General features: G+C 62.1%; 1 protein-coding gene across 1 annotated transcript in view; it reads left to right on the top strand.

Annotated features, from left to right (window-relative positions):
* Positions 1 to 3,828: 3,828 nt before the first annotated feature.
* Positions 3,829 to 18,414, top strand: part of OSBPL5 (oxysterol binding protein like 5) — a 42,272-nt gene continuing 27,686 nt past the window's right edge. Inside the window, exons 1-3 of the mRNA XM_006910988.3 lie at positions 3,829 to 3,834; positions 8,905 to 8,912; positions 9,858 to 9,862. The gene's annotated coding sequence lies outside the window, so the exon portion shown is untranslated. The remainder of the gene's footprint in view (positions 3,835 to 8,904; positions 8,913 to 9,857; positions 9,863 to 18,414) is intronic.

The raw sequence follows: 18,414 nt of genomic DNA, 5'->3' as shown, positions 1-18,414 counted from the left end.
CCTCACAAGGCCTGGGTGCCCATCCCCACCTCCTCGTCCACACTAATGAGCACCCAGCCCCAGGCCCGTTTTTGTTTTTTTGGTTTTTTAACCCCAGGGCCTTTGCATTCATGTGCCCTCTGCCCGGGGGGCTAACTCAGATCTCGAGTCAGATGTCACTTCTCAGAGAGACTGTGCCCCACGAAAGCGCCCATTCTGAGGGAGCCGTGTGTTGTTTTCTGAGCAGCCTTGATCTGTCTGTGAAATCATCTCCATCTGTGACTGAATGAGTAAAGATGGAGAGCAGCTGGACCAGAGCCAGGCCCAGGGCGGCTGTCTGTCGGCACCTGCGGGCATCAGTAACCTGTTGCCTAAGTCTGCTCAGGCTCCGTCGAGGGGCCTGGCACACAGCAGATGCTCTGCGAAGCCCTTGAATGGTCTCTGCCGGGGAAGTCCGGCTGGGGAGCAGAGGCCCCTCCTGCATCTCCACCCCGAGTCTCCAGGGGCAGGCAGGAGACTGCTCCCATCCTATGTGGGGACCTGCGGCCACCCTCCCCTGAGTCAGAAACAGACCCAGCAGCTGCAGGTACTGGAGGAGTGGCGACATTTTATCCGGTGGCGGCCCCACTGACCCCGGGCCCGAAGGGCTGGGGTAGTTAGGGTACACTGACCCCAAAGGAGTGCACTTACTGCAGATATGGGGAGGGGACTTGGGGACACCCTGTCCCCCAGGCCTCCGCTTGTGACCAGTTGGGAATCACATTCCCTTGTCCAAGGCCGGGGGAAATTGGAAGCCAGGTGTAGGCCAAGCTCTGCTGTCACAGACAGGCAAGTGCCCAGGAAGACAGAGGTTGGGGTTGGCTGGCAGGATGAGATGGCGGGGCCCAGAGCCAGGAGGGAGCAAGGCTTCCAGGTACCCTGCCGCCAGCGGCAGGGGCGGTGCCTCTGTCCCTTCGCTCTCTGGCTGGGCCAACAGCCACGAGCCGGTTCTCAGAAGCTTCCACGCGGGGAAGGGAGCGCGGCGGCGGCATCGCTGTGCCCGCCTAATAGGGTGAATACGGCGCGGAGGAGGTCGCTTTAAGGGCCAGGGCTTTGCGGTAGGGGAAGGGACGGAGGGGGAGGTGGGGGAGCGCTCGTGGTTGTGCTGCGGCGGCGCAGACTGTCATGCCCACCTATTGGGGTGACTACGGCAAAAGGTCCATTAAGGACCCCGCGGCTGCGCGGCCGGCTCACCGCGGTGCGGCGGCGGGATTTGTATGCGGGTCTATTGGGAGGAATGCGGCGGGAGAGTCAGTTAAAGGGCCGGGGTCTCGGTCGCACGCCGCTGCGCCACGGCTTCTGGAGGCTTTGCGTTCTGCCTGTCCTCCTCGTGGGAGGGCGCTTCCCCAGGAAGCCAGAAGAGGGGGGCCGGGGAGTGACCAGAGGGCACCTGAGCGGCCGGGACAGGACGGCGGGCTCCCCACCCTGCCCCGGTTCAGGAGGCGGGCAGATCCGGCAGGATGCGCCCAGAGCGGAGCGAGGTCGCAGACTCAGGCCTTGAACCATCACCAGGGGAACCGGCTGGACGTCCCTGGTGGGGGCCCAGGGGACAGCCCTCTGGGTTTGTGTGTTGCTGTGTCTGTGGGATGTTGGTCCCTATGCTTCTGCAGAAGAGAGGGAGCAGGGTTCTGACCTCACTGGATCAGGGCATCGTGTTCTTCTCATTTACCACCTGTTTTGACACCCAGGGGTCTGGGGACCCTTGCCAACCTGGTCCTGCCATGGGGTTATGGGCTCCTCGTCCCAACTCTGCGAGACAGGGGCTGACAGGGCCCCCATCTCTCTCAGTTGGAGCCTAAAAGGCAGCATGGCCACCTGTCATGAGGGGCAGGGTGCTGGGAATGTGGCTGGAGGGGCAGTGGCCAGGAAGGGTCGTGGACAGAGTCCTTGCCGGCTCAGGAGGCCTGCTTCCGCATCTCTGCAGCGGGCCCCTGAATGCAGCCCTCCCTGAGGTCTCTGGGTTGGCACTCGGCTGTCCCCCAGAGTGACAGGACAGGCTCTCCTGCACAGCGCTGCTCCTGAGGGGAGCTCCAGACCCCTGCCAGCTGGGCCTGGGCTGAGCCGGGCCCCCAGTGCAGACCTGGGGTTGGCGGACAGGACTGAGGCTGGGCCCAGGGTCCGAGGGGTCGGTGTCATAGAGCACAGTGGATCTGGAGGCCTGGCCCAGGAAGATGTCTCGGGGGATTTTAACCCGGGCCTGGGGGCTAGTGGTTTTTTTTTTTTTACCTCCTGAACCTCCATTTCCCTGTCTGTAGACCAGGCCACAGCGGTCCCATAAGTCACCAGCTGGTCTCACGTATGCATTGGGTGAGCATCAGCTATGTGTCGGTGACTCTGGTGTAGGTCCTTGTGGCTTAGGAGCCAGACCTCCTTGTTGGCCCAAGGCCAGGCACATGGCAGGGCCTTAGGGGTGCTGGGGAGGGAGCAGGAGTTGGGACTTTGCATTAAACTTCAAAACATAAGTCACGGGTGTAGTGAAGCCACTCCCAAAGGACTGAGAGCCCTACCCAACCCTCTGCTGACCTTTAGACTCACCCACAGGAAGACCCAGCAGACCTCCGTCCCTGAGTTCCATTCTCTGGCCTCCGAGCACGTGCAGACTCTCACCTGAGCCCTCCTGCCCTGCCCCGCAACACGAGCTGAAGGTCGAGGGCACCCCGGGGGAGACTCTCACTGAGAGGGGAGGAACCGGGGCCCAAGAATGGCAGGGTCATCATGCTGCCCTCACCGGGCCTCAGTTTCCCCATGCATAAGGCTTCCCTATGGCTCCCAGATCCCTGACACCCTGTGTTCCACATCCTGTCCCCCAGGCCCAGGCAGGGCCCTGGAGAGAAGCAGGACAGGCAGAGGGCAGCATCACCCGAGGCCAGGGTCCTCCCTCCAGAGGCCATGTCCCAGCCCTCAAGATACACGTCAAGTTTTATACGGAAAAAAGTTTCTGCTGATTTTAAAGAGTTTGAACAAAGTCCCGAGACTGAGTGGAAATCTGCCTCCTCTGCTTGCCTGGTGCCCGGTGGCAAGTCCAGCCCGCTGCTGGAGAGGACAGCCGCTTTCTGTCCCCCTGCCTTCCTGTGATCCCCGAGCAGGACAGGGAGAGGACTTCCCACACCGAAGAGCAGGCCACCCACCTGCACCAGCCCAGCACAAGCACCTCATGGGACCGCAGGGCGCCTTGTGGCCCCTTGTCCTCCAGCGGAAGGGGAGAGCAGCCCACGTTGAGGGGAGCTGTCACCACTGCAGCCCAGCCCTGCTGGGTCTCTACCCCAGGCTCATGCAAGGGACAGAGGTGGCCATGCTCCAGGGCCTCAAGCAAAGGGCACGTGTGCCAGACCTGAGGCCGGCAGCTGCTGGACCCTCTCACAGCCCGTCCTGCAGGAGAGGCTTCCAGCTGCCGGCAGCGGGGCAGGCTGGGCTGGTTCTTTCTTCACCTGGGGGTGCTCAGCCCTGGGGAGGGCCCCGCCCTCTGCTCACTCTGAGCCTGGGGTGGCAAGGGCAGGAGCCCCTCGGCTGTCTGTCCGGCTTGCGCCTCTCTGCTTCAGGTCTGTGTGGTGCGCTGAGCTGGCACCCACACGGGATGGCACTCAGCGGGCATGCATGGAGCCCCAGGCGTTTGGGGAGCTTGCCCCTGGCCCCCACCTGCTCTGCGGAGCCTGTCTCTTCAGGGTGACCTCACCCCACCCCTCCCAGCCCCGTGCCTTCTTCTTATGGGTCGGTCTCCCATGGCTGGCCCAGCTCCTGATCCGGGAGCAGCCATGGCTGTTGGTTTGGCTTCGGTGTTTTGTTTATGGCAGGCAGGGACTGGCTCCTGGCGCCCCGGTCTGTAAACAGGGCCCCTGTGAAACGCTCCTCACTCCCTGTGGGTGACCTCTGACCACGTGGACGCTCAGAGGTGGCGGCTGGAACGTGGACCCCAGTTCAGACACTGCACTAGCCGAGGGGCCCTCGGCAAGTCCCTTAAGCGCCAGACTTCGGTGTTCTCATCCGAACATCTGGGCAACGGGGCCTCGCAGAGCCGGCCCAGAGTGAGTGCTGCGTCTGACCTTCTGCTGTCAAGTTCAGGCTCAGGCTCCCCATGGTGTGCTCAGCCCTTGGAGCAGGGAGGGACCATCTCTGTATCGCTAATTGAAAGCTTGATTAATGATTGATGACTGTGGAAGATGTAAACACAGGAACCACACCGAAGAATAGAGCCAAGGTCATCATATCTGGCTGTTTTTGCCTCGGATCTGAGAGCCGGTGGCTCCAGGGTGGCGCTCGCCCCTCAGGCCCCCCAGCCCCCCAGCCCACCCCGCCCCCGCCCCCTGCTCCTCCTTCCCACCTCCCTCCCAGAGGACTTCCCAGCCAGCGTTCCCAGGCGCGTTTTTGTGCTTTGACTATATATGGATGAAGCCACAAACGAATGCAGGCGCCCTTGGCTTCCTTACAGATGTGACGGGACTGCAGATGTCCCGTCCCTTCGTCCCTTCGTGTCCCTTCGTGTCCCTGCTCGTGCGGAAAGACTTGCAGCTCCTGAGCTGGGCGGGGAGCGACTCTTCCTCGTTCCCTTCCCTCGCTTTAGATGAATAATCGCGATTTACGTCCCTCGCCCTGTCAAGCACGTTCGCCGTGTCCATCGATGGTGCTCATGACACAGAGGTGTTAGCCAGGTTCCCCCGACGGTCTCGGTGACCAGCACGTTGTGTTCATGAAAAACAAAAAAAAAGTCTGTGCCGCGGGGACCTCAGCCGGCAGCACGGTATCGTGTAACTGGAACGTGCTCAGAGAGTGGGACCAAAATGATGTTCTCTCCCGGGGGGGGGACAGAAATCGGTACGGTGAGGGAGGGACGTTCCTTCCCTCCGCGGGGGGAATCGGTTCACAGGTAAATTTACGTCGAGTCATCACCTTGCACGCACTTTAAATATCTTACAATTTCATCTGTCAACTGTGGCTCCGTCAAGCTAAAAAAAAAAAAAATGCCGAACCTGGGTGGGAAGGGTCCAGGGCGGGGGGCGGCCGACGCTTCTGCAGGCTCCGCTCAGAGCTGGTGGTTAGAGCGCCCAGGGTGAAAACACTCGCTGCCACCGTGCCAACGATGGCGCAGGGGGCCCGTGGCAGGCAAGTCCCGGACGCGGGTATTTCCACTTGTGGTTACGTAGAAGCAGAGCTGTTGGTGGAGGCTGCTCCTTGGTTATCTGGTCCCCAGGCCCTACGTGCAAAGCGCCATCTATGATGCTCTGGGCCACCCCGGAGCATCAACCTTGCCGTCACCTAGCTAGGAAGTGGCCCAGGCAGGGCTGAGCCCCTGTGCTGGCCGTCAGTCCTGGGAGAGGAACCTCAGATCCCCTACTCCTCTGAGTGTGACCAGGGAGGTGTTCCCCTTTCTCAAGGGTGCTTGGTGCTGACCAGTCCCTCTCGGGAGGCCTGCTTGTGTGGACAGTCAACCGCTGTGACAGTCCCACAGCCTGGGGGCTTAAACCACAGCTGTTTATTGTCTTACAGCCTGGAGGCTGGAGGCTGAGATGCAGGTGTGGGCGGGCGGTTCCTCCCGAGGCCTCTCTCCCTGTGGTGTAGACGGCCTCCTCCTCCCTGTGTCCCCTCTGGTCGTCCCTCTATGCGTCTCTGTGTCCAGATCTCTTCTTATGAGGACACCAGTCCCATGGGATTAGGGCCCACCCCAGTGACCCCGTTTTACCTTAGTTATCTCTTTAAAGACCCCATCTCCAAATATAGTGACATTCTGAGGTCCTGAGAGTTAGGACTTTGGTACAGGAACGTGGGGAGACATAGCCCCCCATCACAGTGGCTAAGGGAGTGGCCAGACTAACCATGGGCCTTCCGCCCTGCAGGAAGCCTCGCCAGTGGATTCCCAGGCTGCAGTTCTGTCTTTATTTCTGTGAGGTCCAGACATTTGCAAGAAGTAGGACTTGGATGTGGCCAGAGGCTTTCGAGTCACGATGTGTGGAAATGCCTTCGGGTCTCACTTCCTGGACCCCTGACTGTTTTATTCTGCTTGCTGCCCTGGCACAGCCCGTGTTTCCTGTGTCAGGACCTGGGACGGAGCCAAAAGCCACACCCGACTCCGCTCACACACGTACCACCGGGCTGAGCAGGTCTGAGCTCCGACCGGGCAGGTCTTCCTTCGGCCATCAGGCCCTGCTGCTCAGTGGCCGTCCCCCCGGCCCCGTGCCCACAGGGCTGCTGTCTCTCGGTCCAGCACCCCGGGCCTGGACCCATTTGCCCTCTGGTCCTGTCCAGCAAACATCCTCTTTGCAGTGGCCCTTGAGAAACCAAACGTGGCCTTTCCTTCGGGAGAGACGAGGCCCTTCGCTCTCGAGCTCGCAGACAGGCCTGTCTGTGCCAGCAGCTGGGCGCCGAGTCCCGAGCGCCAGCTGAGCCCGCCCTCCTGCCCTGCACTGCGAAATGCCGGCGGGGCCTTCCCCAGGGGTGCCTCCCCCCACCCCTCCCAGTTACTGGAGGCGACAGGTGCCCTCTGTGGGCCGCCTTGGCCAGGCGGTGTGGGGTGCACTGCAGGAAGAGGGGGAGCCCAGGGATGCCCGGCAGGCCGTCCCTATGGCGGGTTCCTGCACAGAACACGCCCGACAATGCCAAATGCAGCAAAGAGGCGGGAAAAGCCTCCTTCTATGCAAAGTAGACCTCTGTCCCTCACACCTGGTGCAGCCAAGTGGGTCCCTCGGTGGATCCCCCCTTGGGGCCACCACCGACCCTGCTGGGGACCTGCCAGCCTGCGCTGCTGTCCACCAGTGCTGCAGCCGGCCAGGCGGCCAGTTTTTAAACTGCGGTTTAGCAGATGACGGGCTGAAGACACAGGCAAATGACTGTCCTCCGCCCTGTTCATTATTTTTAAACTGTGTCTGCTTTTCAGTTTATTTTTAAATCTCGTAAGCACAAGGAACACACTGTTTATCTCCGGCCGGCCTGTTTTCCCGACGTGGCCATCCATTGCTCGCCGGCCTGAGCCTGGAGTCTGAAGCCACCGGCCTGGCCCCGGCCAGCCTGCCGGAGTGGGAGTAGCCCAGTGGAAGGCGTGGTCCTTGGGGACCGCTCCTTCAGGCCGCGGGGACTGTCCCTGGCATGGGTAACTTCCCCCGCTAAGCTCCAGACCTCAGAGAACGTTGCCGCCTTCAGCGGAACTCTGCAGGATGCGATTCACACACGCTGCCTTGCAACCTCGGAGCAGAAACGGGAAATCATTCAACCCTTTTCCTGGTGACTTGGGGCATTATGATTATTTTTCATAACACTTTATTAAGGGCTTTTTAAAACGACCTATCTCCTTCGATCCTTAAAGCAGCCCTATGCAGTTAGTTCTGCCATCGCCCCATTGTACAGATGGGCACCCCAAGGCTCAGCGAGGTGAAGACAGCTGCCCGGAGTCACCCAGTACATGACGGGGCTGGACCAAAACCAGCTCAGCCTGTGGTCTCCCACCCAATGACGCCGTCATGACACCCGGAGCACCGCAGGACTGTTTGTCCCTGTACTAAACGGCCCCAGATGCCTTTTCTTAAACCTGTTGGACGGGTTGTCAGTTATCTACTTTCTTAAAAACATTTCTGCTTCTTGGCCGCTCTTGTCTCGGAAGCCCGCTGAGTAAGATGGTTGGAAATGTGGGCAAGCCGAGAGCACATGCTGAAGGTGGGCCCGAGGCATGACCGCTCACGGAGATCCTGCGAGGCCTGACTCGACCACGCAGAGCGTTGTTCCTCCTGTGTCCATGGCCGCGTCGTGTGTCCCCCTGCAGAATCCACTCGGGACCCTCACGTTTATTAGCGATCGCCACTGGGCATCGAGGCCCCACCGGAGCCCAGGCCTTCAGGTGCACAGGTGTCTGCTCTGCACGGGCTCAGGACAGGCCGAGAGGCACCTGGCAGTGCCGTTTTCAGGTGTGAAACCAGGGTCAGAGACGAACCGAGCTTTGCCCACAAGTGGCAAAGCCCCGGCCAGTCCCAAAGCCCCTCGCAGGTCAGATGCTGGTGCTCCAGATGGGTTGTAAGGAAAGGAAGCGGGGGAGATGCACTTAGAGGCAAGTATTTTCGAGGCGGGGAGGGGGTCAGGCAGGACCCCGCGGGTACAGCATGGATGGCGAGACCACAGAGGTGGGGAGAGTCGAGACTTCATCCCGCAGGGCAGGCAGGGCTTGACAGGCTTCCGGGGTGGTGGGCAGATGATGGTCATGGAGTGTTCGTCTGCGAAAGCTCATGAGCTAGACGGATGTGTGGTTTTCTGCATTTACATTTTATTTTATAATAAAAGAAGCCGCTCTGGGTGGGACTCTTGGGAAGGGAACTTGTGACAACCAAGGCCTGGTCCCCGCTCGGGGCTGAAGGCTGACCTCCCTCTGGGCAGCTCCTGGCCTGTTCAGAGCAGCTTCCAGAGTTTGCAGACTGCTTTGCGGTTTCGCCAAGTCCAGCACCACCTAGTCCGTTATTTAAAACATGTCTCCTTAAGCCCACTAGCTTGTGTTTACTGAGGTAAGTTTATTTCTAAGAGAACCTTTACTCATCGCTACAGTTAGGAAATCATCGCCTCTCGTGGCGCATAGCTGGTAACAAAGTTTGCATAGCCAGCAGAACACTGGCTACCTTGTAGCAACGGGACACCGGCCTCGCTGAGCTCCTCGGTCGCTGTGGCTTTGTGCCCAAGGGTGCCCCACCTCTGGTGAGTGGACATGAGCAGTGATGGGGTGAAGAGGCCTCAAAGACCCCGACTCTTCTGACCTGATCGGGAGGCTGGAGAGGGAATTTAAGAGTGACTGGTGATGACTGATGCCACCCTGCGTCGTCACGCAGCGTCAGCCGATGTCTGCCCGCATGTCAGGAGACTTAGGTGAAGTGCACACTTAGAGCGTGGCCCTGGAGGCAGAGGGGGCTTCAGTGGGCAGAGAGCTCGCCTTCCAGAGCCTGGGAGGTCACCTTGGCAAAGGGGCCGCCCGAGGCCTCAGTGCAGCGCTGCTGCCTTGCCGGGAGGACTCTCCCTGGGGGACAGGCTGGCATCTGCCCAGTCATAGGCTGTTCTCCAAGGAGTGGCCGGTGTCTTTGTTGATTTATGCCAGACCGTATGCTCAGCTGCATAGCCGGGAGGGGCGTGAGGCCGCACCCTCCCCAGCTTCTGGCTGCAGGGGCGGGTTTGGACGTGCCCACCTGTAGGCAGGTCATCGCCCCACCCTCCGCGGCCTCTGATTCCTCCCTGGGCTGCTGGTGCTCTCAGCTGATTCCCCAGGAGGAAACCTGGGGACAGAACAGCTCCGATTGCACCATATGTGTTTACCTGGGAAACAAAACACGTTCTCTGGGAAGAGCCGTCTCACGAAGGCCCAGCCCTGGAGTCTGAGCCTCTTTCTGCCAGGACCCAGCACTGCGTGTGCCAGCACCTGGCGCTCGGCATACTTGGCAGTGCCCAGGGACCAGGCTGGCGCTGCGCCTCAAGTCCCCTGGCGCCTGGCCAGGGCAGTGACTGCCAATCGACACGTCAGCAAGAGGTGGTGGGCGCTTTTGATGATCGAAGAGGAAGAAAGAGAGGACAGAGGCTGCCCTTGCCCTGGGGTGGGGTGCACCCCTGAGCAGGGACCGTGGGGCTGCGGCCACCGGTGCCGGTCGGCGCTGGGCAGCGTCTGTGTCACCTCTTGTAGATGGGCTGCCTCCTGGGAGGTCAGAGGATGGAAGACTCAGAGCCTAGGTGAGGCCACCATGCACACCTACAGACGTGGGCAAAAGTGCCTGCTATGTGGGACCATGAACTGTCCCCAGCGCCCGCAAGGGCGCCGAGCTTAGGGACACGCTGAGAAGCAGTGTGTTGGCAGCGATGATGACGGTGGGGAGGGTCTACGAGGGCGGGGGGCACGGTTTCAGTGCTTGCTGTAGCCTCACCGGTGCCACGCATGCCACCCAGGCCGCCCACCTGGGTAGGACACTTGGATGAGGTGATCTCCGGGAGGGTAATCACACCCCCGCCCATGCATGTGGGAGCCGAGGGCAGCACCCAGGGGCCCTGGCTCCCTACTTGAGCTGAGCTCCCAGCACGAGGGGCCTTCAGCATGGCATTGTTGACCAATGGGGCTGCAGGGAATGACATGTGGGCAGCGGGGGAGGCGTGTCATAGGCCGGAGCTTCCAAAAGGAACAGTTGCTAAGATGCAGGGCTGGAGGGTCCCACAGGCAGCTCTGCAGTGGGTGGGGACCCGGGCTGTACTGCGTTCCCAGCGGCTAGAGGTCCAGCTCTTAGGAGGCTGCAGCCCACTGAGGGGCAGGCCACTGGAACCCCCTGCGGTGGTCACTCAGCTCCTGCCACCTATTTCCCAGCTACCTCCGGGCCTGAATCGCTTTCTATCTCCAGCCTCTGGTCGGGGGAGGGCCTCTGGCTTCCCCTGGCTGAGCCTCTGATCCAGCTGGCCCCAAAGCCACCTCTCCAGTGCCCTCGGGGCACCTTGCTCTGCCTTTTCGACTCTGATGTGTGACTCCTTGTCTCTCTGTAAGGCTTCTGTGAAATCCTCCCTGAGCCTTCGCAGAAAGCGTTCAGAGGGCCCAGCGCCCCGCGGTCCCGCGGTCGTCGAAGCCAGCCTGCCTCTCATCTCCCCGGAAACGCCCCGTGTGCACCTCTCACCTCCCCGATTCTTCCTTCTTTCGTCCCCTGCGGTTTTATAACTGCTGGTGGGGAGAGCGCACGTCACAGCAGGGTGGAGGCTCCCCGAGGCCCCGGTCTGTGCAGGGTCCCAGGACAGGGTGACGGCACGCGTGGCTGGCATGCCAGCGCTGGCGAGAGTGGAGGCAGTGGGAAGGTTCTGGAAGGTCACACCCCAGACGTCTCCTGTGAAGGTGAGGAGCTCCTGGTGGGATGGAGCCCCCACCCTGGATGCCCAGGAGAGACCCCAGGTGTTACTCCCTCCCTGCCTGCCTTCCCCCCTCCCCCACCTGCATCCCCGGCCTGTTCTTGGTCACTTGGACCTGCCCCAGGAGCAGCTCTGAAGGTAAAAGGGAGGTCACGTCTGCGGCCAGCCGGTCTGGTCACCCGGCTCTGTGTGTGCCCACCCGGTAGATCAGACCCTGGGGACATTCATCAGCACCTTCTGTTGGCTGAGTGTGGGCTGAGCGCAGGAGGCCCAGGCAAGCTGGACCCCAGGCCAGTTCCTGCTCCCCCGGCGCCCTGGAGCCACCTGCCCCTCAGGAGACCACCTTGTTTCACGTCCCCAGGCCAGTCAAGAGCTCCTTCCATCCCTGTGGGGTACAGCACCCCTCACTTTTCCCCACTGACTCAGCCTGGCGATGGCTCTGCTGGGCACACGCTATTTCCAACAGAAATAGGAACCCACGCTCGTCCTGGAGCTCAGACGGGACCAAGAAGGCCCCTGGTCACACACGTCACGCACACCGGCTACACGCACACGGGTGCATTGTCACGTCCACAAGGCCCTGCGGCGGCCCCATGGCAGCCGGCTCTCATCCCCAGCACCTTCCCCGCCCCTTCCACGGTCACCGCGGAGTGCCTTGGCCCTTCGTGTGGCCACGGTCAGCGCGCCCCCCAATGTCGATGGGGGTCTCCTCCCCGTCGATGACACCGCAGAGCACTCGCTCCCCCACACGCTCGGGCTCCACGGGTCTTGTTCTGAAAACTTAGGAAGTTCTCAGAAGTCGGATCATTGGCTTAAAGGACGTGGGCACAGTTCGTTTCAATTCGCGTTCACGATCCGTCACCCTCCCTCCGTCTCCTTCCCAGCGGGGCCCACGCAGGGCTGAGTGCTGGCAGCACGTCCGCCAGGCTGACCCACAGGGCGCAGGGGGCTCCAGGTCAAGGCAGGTTGGCCAACAGAGACAGGGCCACGCCTGGCCCCACGCCTGGCCCTCTGGGGGCACAGTGTAAGGCGCATCCAACCCCAAGGCTGCCGCCAAGTGCCCCTCTTCCCAGGGCCTCTGCCGGGTTCGCCTGGGCCCAGGCGGGCTGCCCAAGGCTCAGAAGCCAGGAGGCCAGGGGGGTCGCACAGCCGATCACGGGCACCCGTCATCAGCACGAAGTCACCGTTCCTGTGATACACGGTGCTTCCCACTCTGGAGCTGGAAGGGAGAGCTGAGCTCACCCAGCAAGTCTGTCTCCCTGGTTTTGCTCTTGGGGGCATTTCAAACACCCCGCTGCAGTCAGAGAGGGCAGCCGGAGGCGGTGGCCATGTGGCCTTAGGACACGAGTCATGATCTGTCACCTGGGGAGCCACTGGGAAGCTCCCCTGAGACCCAACCCCCGGGGCTGGGACAACCTGTCGCTGGAAACCGAGCGGTGGTTTAAGGAGATGTGAGTCCCCAGGGGCAGTGCCTACTGCTGGGCCGTGTTCCCAGGGGCGTCCCCACAGGGACCCGACCCCAAGGGACACATGACCCAGGACCAGCCTCCAGTAGTCACTGCGTCTCTCGCCACTCTCCGCGTTGGTTTTAGCTGTCACCTGCTGCTCACGAGGTGCCCGCTTGGTGCTTCACTCCTTGGGTGCGTGTCATTGCACAGTGTGACCGGCTGTGTCGGGACAGAACCAAATTTAGGTCTCGGAACGCTGAGGACCTGCCCTGCCCTCTCTCCTTCTCCCTGTGGGCGGGGGAAGGGGGTTCTCAGCCCTGAGGCTCTGGGGGATCCCTGGGGGCCTCCGACCCTTCACATCTCAGCGACACCACCAGGCAAGTCCCAGGCGGCAGGACTTGGGGCCAGGTGGCTGCCTCAGTGTCTGTAAAATGGGGTCACACGTGCTGACCGGCCCCTAGCAACGGGGTCTGAGTCGATGCCGAGGACTGGCACCGTGATTACGATCAGGGGCAGTGTGAAAAATTGTGGAAATGTGACTTTCTTTTTGAGAAACAAGTCCTTCCGCTGACATCGCCGTGCCGGCGTCGCTGTGCGCCCCCTTCTAGACGCTTCCTGTCGATGGCGGCCTTCAGTCCTTTCCCCTCTGACGGCTGAGTGATAACCCCCGTGTGGACGGACCACAGAGTGTTCACCCTCCGCTCCACCTCCTTCCAGCCGTGTGAACGTGTGTGCGTTTCTCTTCCGTATATTTTGTCTCCTTTTTGGTGTCTTTGGGGACTCTCAGCGTGGCCCCCACGTGTCATGGGGTCAGGCCGATGCCAGGAGGGCGTGCGCCCTCCTGTGTGGTTTGTTCCGGGCCAGGCTGGTGGCCTCAAGGGCCTTGTAAGCAAACGGGGTAGCAGGGCCTGGGGGCTTCGTCACCACATCCTAAGATGTCAGGCCACCTTCCCGGACTGTCCCCACAGTGGCAGGATATGGAGAGGATGCTCGGCCCAGTGCCAGGCTGGGCCTCCCCGACTGGCAGGGCCACGTCGTCCACCAGACACTTGACTTCTGACAAAAGCAGTTTCCCCATAAGCCCCTGTTGCGGGGGGGGGGCAGGTAGGTCTGTGACCAGCCACCTACAGCCTGACTTGGGGTCACGGGAGCTGCCATGCCTGGTTATCCCAGAAGAGCCCAGAAAGCAGGGCTCCTGCTCACGCCCCAGCAGCTACCCACCCAGCCCGTCATTGAGTGGCTAAGGCCTCCAGACCCCATTGGCCTCAGCCGGGAGAGTACGGCGGCCTCTCACCTGATGAATGAGAACCTGCAGGGCCAGGCTGCAGGGGAGAGCACTCAGTAGGTGCTGGGTGGATTGGCTGCAGGGGAGAGCACACAGTAGGTGCTTCATGGATTGGCTGTAGGAGTCAGCGCAGCTGGCTCTCATAGCCTGGGGCTGACCTACTGCATGCAGGACCTGGGGTGGGGGTGAGACAGGCACCCCATCCACCCACAGGGATCCCGGGCTCCTGTACATGGCTGGCGGGGAAGGCCAGGGCTGTGGCGAGGAGGCATGGGCTTCTGGACCCTCGGGACCACAGCCCAGTAAACGTGCTCTCTCTGCAGTTTCTATCCTGGTCCCCAGAACATTCTTCGCAGTCCCCAGAACATTCTTCGCAGACCTGGGCTGCCCCCTCCCTGTGGGGTGACGCGGAGGCCCAGGACCGCCTGTGCCAGCAAGCTCGGGACCACAGCCCAGTAAACGTGCTCTCTCTGCAGTTTCTATCCTGGTCCCCAGAACATTCTTAGCAGACCTGGGCTGCCCACTCCCTGTGGGGTGACGCGGGGGCCCAGGACCGCCTGTGCCAGCAAGCCGGGAGTCGGGGGGCTGGCACTAACCGGCCCCGTGGCCCTGGGCCAGCCAGGTCACCCTCGGCCTCAGTTACCACACCTGTGAAATGGACAGAAGGCAGAGAGTGGAGCACTCGAATGCTTGGGGTCCTTGTTGCTCCCCAGATTAGGAACCCTCCCCCCAGCCCCTGGATGGGGGGCAGGCACACAGGAGGGGGACAATGGGTGTCTTTCCTCCCATCCACCTGCCGGCTCACTCAGCATCTGGCCTGGCCGGGGAGGGTGCTGAGAGGGCGGAGCATGCTCCGTGCTAGGGCGCAGCTGCCGTGGGAACTGGGACCCCCGGAGCAGCAGGCTCTCTGTACCAGAATCACCTTTGCTGTCAGGGAAGCCAGGCCCCCTTCCGCCCCTGCCATGCAGCTCAGGTTGTGATGAGACCCCCAAAACCCATTTCCTGAAAACCCTGGTGAGCCCCCACCCCCAGTGCTGGGTACGAGAGAGCTCAGCCTTTCTGGAATCCTCACTCTGGAGGGGATCTAGGGGGCCGGTGGAGCTGGACCCTTGTGCTGGGGGCAGGATGGGGTCGGGTCCACGCCCTACCCCAACACAGTCACCTACTGCCAGGGCAGGGAGTGGCCTGTGGGGCTGTCTCCCTGGGGAGAGGGAGGGGCATGCAGGTAGGAGCCCCAGTGGGAGAGCTGGGCCCTGTTAGCACCCCTGGGAGGGTCCCCCTGGGTGTGTCGGAGGCCAGCCCCAAGGCTTGAGTGGTGAGCACCTCTCCCTGAAGTGGGCCGGAGGTCACGCTGCAGCCCAAGATCCGTGTCCTGTTTCAGATGTGGACGTGGAGGCCAGGTGCTGGTCAGAGAGGGAGGCAGGGTCCCCGACCTCCTGGCTGGGGTCCTGACACCCTCTCTCCCTATAATCCTCCCCTGCACTGCTGCCTGGTCACACGCCCCCTGAGACCCCTGCCACCAGGCTGCACTTTGCATCTGAGAATCAAAGTCTCCTTTTAGTTGGGACGGGCAGTAGGGTCTGGGTGGGACATGCTGGGGTCAGGCCTGTAGCAGAGCCCGCAGCAGAGCCCACATCCGACCCAGCCGCCGGGCTGGGGCCCCCAGAACTGGGAGGGGAGTGGTCGGCTGCAGAGGAAGTGGCTGGTGGGTGGTGCCCAGACCAGCTGACCGTGGCACTGAGCTTGCTGTTGGCCTGGTATCAGTCAGGAGTCCAGGTGGGCGGGTGCCAGGGGCCAGCCCCAACCCACAGCCACATGACCCGGCTGAGTCAGCCCAAGAGAACACTGAGGTGTGGCCCTCACTGTCCTCCGAGCAGGGCGAGCCACTTCCTGCCCCTCTCCCCAGGGCTCAGCCACTCCACTGCCATGTCTTGGAAATGCCTGTGGGAAGGCCCCAGCTCCCGCCCCCTCCCTCTGGGAGCCTGTCCCCTGCCTTCCTCCCTGTCTGTGCCCTCGGCCATCTCCACAGTGCAGTGGGGACCCGGGCATGGCTTGAACTACGACACCTCAGGCTGCTCTTTTCTCGTCTTGGGGCCTCGGCTTCTCCGTTTTTGAAAAGGGATGATGATGAGATCTGCGCCCCTCCTGCCCCCCAGTGTCATAAGAATCACAGCAGTTGGGGGAGACCGTCCAGAAGGGCCCAGGAGCTTTGAGGGGCCGGCGGCACAGCAGAGTGGCCGGGAAAGCCCCGGGCCGACAGTCCCAAATGCCGGTCTGGACTCACTGGGTGGCCCCGCACGCTGAAACGCACAGCGGGCGTTCTGAGGGGCCGCCGCTCCCGGGGGGCCCTGCTCACGCTGCCGGACCTGAGCCCCACGTGGTCGGTCCAGCACGCTTCTGGCCCCTCGCGCTGGTGTCTGCTCTGGGGAGGTGGTTGCTTGTTCCTGGGCTGCGGCCTAGAGGTGGCCTCTGTCAGGCGGCCTCCATGGCTGGCTCTGGCAACCCGGGAGGTTTCCTCGTTCTTATGGTCACCAGCCTTGGGGCCTGAGCATGTACCAGAATGCAAATACGTGGTATCGACCTGGTGGGCGCTGTCCTTTAACTGATGGCTGCCGTCCTTCCCCGGCCCATGCTGACTGTCCATGCAGTGCATGGGGTACTGCATGGACAAGACGGGGTACAAACACGGGTGGGCTTGTGTTGCCTCGTCCCTGAGCTTATCTGTGATTTGGGAGCAGTTTTTCCCTGAATCCGTTAGAAGCTTGATTCAGGCAGAGGTGGGGGTGCGGGCACGTGGGTCGTGGCCGCTGGACCGCAAGTGCCTGCTTCTGCTCCCACCAATTACAGAGCCGTGGCAGCCTGAGCTGCATGTGCCCTGACCGGAAACCCCTGCCCGCTTCCCTCCAGCACAGCGGGGCGCTGGGTCCCTGTGGGCACCGGGCGCGGGCTCACCCTCTGACGTGCCCTCGCCCCCACCCCCAGAGCAAACCCCCACGTACAAATAGGGACTCAGAGTCATGCAAGGCTAGCGGAGGCCACGCGGGCGTTAGAGGCAGGGCTGGACACCGTGCTCGCCCCCCCACCCCCCGCCCCGCGGTCCCCAGGCCTCTACAAGATGACCTGGAGGACTGTGGTCAGAGCAGGCCTCCACGGAGTCCGCCATCCTGCTGGGTCCCCTCACAGGGCCTCAGCCCTCCCCACGAGACTGAGGCTTGGCGAGGCCTGGCCCCGGACAACCAGCCGTGTGTCCGCCCGTGCAGCCCTGATAAGGCACAATGACCTTTCTTTACAAGGATCCCATTATTCTGGACCGAAGGTGGGCGTCTGGATGGTGGGGGAGGGGACAGCTCCAAAGGCAGCCTCCCGTGGGGCCGGAGGCGGGGCAGAGTGCTGCCCGGGGTGAGGCTTGGTGGGCTTGGTGACCACTCTCCAGGCCTTGCTGTCGGCCAGTCTGCCTTGGCACCAGATCAGAGAGCTTGTCACCTACCAGGTGCCCAAACAAGTGCTCTAACTCAGGGACTCATGGCTGGCCCTGTTGGGGGCAGAGCCTGACCTGCTGTGGGCCAGCACCACATGGACCCAGCACCCACCGATGCCCCATGAGGAGCCTGCTCATCTCACGCTGGGACAAGGGCCCAAGCTGGGGTCAGAGCTGACTCCTCCTATGCTGTCCCCCTGTGCCACTCCCCGGGTGGCCCACGAACCTCAGTCCCAGGTTGCTGCTGGCTCAGCCGGGGTCTGTTTCGCCATCCATCCTCCCTCCCTCTGCGCACGGATGGGCTTCTGCTGTGGCCGCAGCCTCTGGCTTTCGCCAGTGGAGCAGGGGGCCTCTGTGCCGCCTCAGGGCCTCCCAGCTTGCAGGGTCTGCAGACCTCCGGGCGCCCGACCTCTCACCTCTTGCCAGTGCCTAGAGAGACAGGGCAGGGCCTCAGTCCTCAGCGAACCAGGCACTCTGATCCTCACTGTGCCTGGTGTCGGGGTGGCAGGTGGCCGAATGAGCCTCACCAGGGTTACACAGGAAATCGGCCCCCCAGCCACCCCTGGCCACCCCTGAAGATGACCCCCTGACCCGCAGACAAGGAAGAAGGAAGCCCCGCCACCTGCTCCGCCGCCTGCGTGCACCCCAGGGGCTGCCGGGGCTAAGGAGCCTGGGGCCAATGCCACTCGTGCCTGCTGCATGTCCCTGCTCCCCGTGCTGTGAGATGCAGTGGACAGACGGACACGTGCCCCTTTCCTAGAACTTGTATCCTGGGGGGGGATGGGAGTTACAGAATGAATGAATGCGTGAGCGAGCGCTGCGGGAACTTCCGGGGTTGTGTGGGGAATTTGCATTGTGTGAGACAAGGAGTGGCAACCCCCTGGGAAGTGACATTTGAGCTCAGTGTGGAATTCCAGGGGGACTCAGCCACTGAGAGGTGTGGGCCAGGGCATTGGTGTGGGGGTAGGGAAATCAGGCTGCTCAGCTGATTGGCTAGAAAGAGTCATGGGGGGAGGCGGGGTGGGAAGGAAGGAGAGAGGGAAGGGAGGTTGGATGGAAAAACGGTGGATAAATGGGAGATAGGCAAATGGATGGATGATGGATGGGTGATGGATGGATGATGGATGAGTGGATGGATGATGGATGGGTGGATGATGGGTGGATGGATGGATGGATGATGAGCGGGTGGATGAATGGATGATGGGTGGATGGATGGATGGATGATGAATGGGTGGATGGATGGATGATGGATGGATGGATGGATGGATGATGGGTGGATGGATGGATGGATGGATGGATGGATGATGGGTGGATGGATGGATGGGTGATGGTTGGGTGGTTTGGGGGATGGGTGGGTG

This window comes from Pteropus alecto, unplaced genomic scaffold, assembly GCF_000325575.1.
Source record: "Pteropus alecto unplaced genomic scaffold, ASM32557v1 scaffold43, whole genome shotgun sequence".
In the NCBI taxonomy this organism is placed as follows: Eukaryota; Metazoa; Chordata; class Mammalia; order Chiroptera; family Pteropodidae; genus Pteropus; species Pteropus alecto.
The sequence above is the reverse complement of the archived record's forward strand: the minus strand, read 5'-3'. Positions and strand labels throughout refer to the sequence as shown.